This window comes from Carcharodon carcharias, chromosome 1 (assembly GCF_017639515.1).
Source record: "Carcharodon carcharias isolate sCarCar2 chromosome 1, sCarCar2.pri, whole genome shotgun sequence".
Taxonomy (NCBI): domain Eukaryota; kingdom Metazoa; phylum Chordata; class Chondrichthyes; order Lamniformes; family Lamnidae; genus Carcharodon; species Carcharodon carcharias.
Window position 1 is genome coordinate 220,783,930 of NC_054467.1, and position 3,623 is coordinate 220,787,552.

Consider the following 3,623-nt stretch of genomic DNA (forward strand, 5'->3'; position numbering starts at 1 on the left):
AAAAATCAAACTTCATAATTTTTATTATTTTGAGAATGGCACTTTGCAAATTTTCCTGTTTAGAATTAAGCTTATTGTATTACGATGATTAAGTTTATCAAGTTCTATTTTCATTAAATGGGCTTCCATAATTCTTACTGCCTAAGGGTTTGCACTCCAGGAATCTGCTCAGAATTAAGGCCACTGGTTTATAGTGACTAAGTAAGTGAAATTTCAGTTTTAGTACATAGGACTATCCACCATATTTTTCAATTTTTCTCCCAATCAGAGGCCTTGTGTTTTCTTCCTTAAAAACTAATTAACGTGCAACAATGGAATCACCCCTAAACGCACATAGTGTTACAATGCATTGGTAATTTTTCCTCTGGTAATATTTCATTTCAAAATAAAACATACAACACCAGAAACAATGGAGGAGAGCCTCATAAAGTCATTTGAAAATGTCACTACACAAAACCGCCAGAGAAAATATTGCCCTCTTGTAACTCTTTCGAGTACAAACACGTTTCCATCTGTTCCTATTCAGATGAAGTTACATTGTTTGCTATTGTGAGATTTGAACTCTTGATCTTGGGGTTACAAGCACAGTACCATAACCACTTGACTATTTAGGCCAAGCCTTGCCCTCTTGTAACTCTTTCGAGTACAAACACGTTTCCATCTGTTTCAGATGAAGTTACATTGTTTCATAGTTTTGCCATTGTGAGATTTGAACTCTTGATCTTGGGGTTACAAGCCCAGTACCATAACCACTTGGCTATTTAGGCCAAGCCAGCAAAAGCCTACTGCACCTGGTTCCCAGGCGGTCTCCTATCCAAGTACTAACCAGGCCTGAGTCTGCTTAGCTTCCGAGATCAGACGAGATCGGGCGTTTTCAGACTAGTATGGCCTCAGTGAGCAGTAAGCCATATTAAATTGTGATCAGGTGACAAAAGGCTGCTCATAATCAACCACTCACTGTATTGAAGGCTACTTTCGGTCAGTGTAAAACATTCACTCTAAAATGGGTGTGAATGACATAAAACATGATGGCAAGCAAAAACATTTCAGAGAATATAGCTTGTAGGCTGGAGTTTTGCTCTAATCTTACAGTGTGCAAAGAATATTCAATATTAGCCTCATATAATTAGAACTAATTATATCCATTCAATTTCTCAATTTCCAATTGTGCTGGCAATGACATGAAAAAATATCTCACTAGAGTTGTACCACAGTGAAGACAAGTGAAGGGAGTGGGGAAAGAACAACAGTACAACAAAGGACATTAATTGTTTTTCTCACTTCCCTTTCTCTTCACAGTCTGAGTAATTGTGAATTGGCCAACCTATTTACATACCGGTTTGCGAACTCCCATTCAGATTCGGCTCTTTGGGAATGGTGTTTAATTAAAACCATGTAAATAGGAATTAGTGGGGTCAGATGACTAAATAAAAATGCACGTGCAGAAGCTTTGTCACAAAGCATCTATCAGCGATGCCTTCTTCAATGCACAGTGATCATTTTGGCACTCATTTTTAATTCTTGTAGAGGACGTAGGAGAAAAATGTCGCCTAAGAAGGGGTGTTTCTCCTCCTCCTCTAGCCTCAAACTATGCTCTATCCCTTTCTCCTTCTTTCATTCTCTACTACCACCTGTCTATTAAACCTTTCATATTTTGTTCTTTCTAAATTAATTTTACTGTGGTTATTGTTGAAAAAAGACATTTTGCAAAGCTTTTTGTCTTGCATGCATCAGGTCAATCACAAGAATAATCGCAAGAATATCGATGCCAGGGGAAGCAATGACTTTATATTGTGTGAGGAGAGATGCTGATTGGTTGGCAAGTGGATTCTGATTGATATTGGCATTGCCATGAATGCACCAATTAATGGTGACTGACAGTTATCTGCCAAGCATCATTTGAAGTCACTTTCAGTCCTGAAAAGTACCCAGTGCTACCTCAGATTACCCTGGAAGGACAAGGTATCTCAAAAATTACAGCAACAGCTGTTTCATGCTGTTGCTAAGCAGTACCAACGAGTGGTATTCGGTACTAACAGGATGCTGCTGTCGAGCCAAAAAGACGTCTGCCTATCTCACAAATGAGTAATATGGAATATGAATTTCAGTGCCAGTGTGATGCTAGGTATGTAGGCTGTACATCCCAAAGGCTGGCAAATCGTATCAAACAGCATGTCCCTTCCACTGTTCACAATGGACAAGATACAGACCGTACTCAACCAGCTCGTACTTACAAAACTCAAAACATAGTGTCTAACATTAGATGTGATTCCTCGATTGGACAACATTTGCTAAATAATCCTCAGTGGGCTAAAAATTACACTGACAACCAATTTAAGATTGTCGGGCGGGCTCGCAATGTGGCACATTTGCATGTACTGGAAGCTACAAATATTAATACACAGAGCCCAGTTCTTTGCAGATAAAAAGATCATGTACACACATTGTGCCTGTTTCAGCTAAACAAAATAAGCGATTGCCATTCACTGGTTCATTCCTCAGGGCAATGCCTTGACCAATCAGAGTCAAGCTGCCTTGTTTAGATTTCAAACAATGTGAGGAAAAGCTTTTTTACCCAGAGGGTGGTGACGGTCTGGAATGCACTGTCTGGGAGGGTGGTGGAGACAGGTTGCCTCACAATCTTTAAAAAGTACCTGGATGAGCACTTGGCACGTCATAACATTCAAGGCTATGGGCCAAGTGCTGGTAAATGGGATTAGGTAGGTAGGTCAGGTGTTTCTCACGTGTCAGTGCAGACTCAATGGGCCAAAGGGCCTTTTCTGCACTCTGTGATTCTGCTTGGCAGTTAACTGTCAATCACCATTAACTGATGCATTCTCCATGGCAATGCCTCTACCAATCAGAGCTCACTTGTCAAGTAATCAGCGCTCTCTTCTCATACAGTATAAACTTGTTGCTTTCCCTGACATTGGTATGTTTGCAATTGTCCTGATGAGTGCAAGGTGAAAAGCTTCAACAAAATGATTTTTTTCAGCAATACTCAAGCTCTGTCTACCAAAAAACTATTTGTATTACTGCAGATATTTCTTCTCTGCATTTTCTCTTTTGTACCAAATACATACTCCTCTTGAATAAGTATATTGACTAAAGTGAAATTTCCTTAGCAGTGTTTAACACAAACAGCCTTGTGCTCAGTTATCTGATTAAAAGTAAGCTATACCATGAAGTCCACTTGATTGCTTGTACCAGTTACATGCACATCTGGATTATATGGTTGCAATATGGTAACAAGTCATTTGGTGCAAACAATCCTTATTGATGTTGATTCTAATCCCATGTGTTCCCGCATCCCTTTGTAGCATTTTCCTTCGACCAGGTAGCTAACCTATTCCTAAATGTTAGTACTGCTAACTCTGCTGGTACATTCTGCTGTCTTGCATCCCTCCATTTAAAAATGCTTGCCCTGTTCTCTGTCTTAAATCTCTTACATTCAGTCTATGACCTCTTGTTCTCTAGATTTTTCATTCATTTGAAATAATCCATTTCTAACCATTCTCATCCCTTCAGAATTTAAAAAAAAATCTATCAAATTACACTTTCATCTCCTCTGCTTCCAACAAAACCAGCACCAATTTTTCAGTTTTTTTATTTGTGTTTTCTTG

General features: G+C 39.1%; 1 pseudogene; it reads right to left on the minus strand.

The window, feature by feature from the left end:
• Window positions 1–779: 779 nt before the first annotated feature.
• On the minus strand, window positions 780–896 carry LOC121285621 (annotated as a pseudogene).
• Window positions 897–3,623: the final 2,727 nt, after the last annotated feature.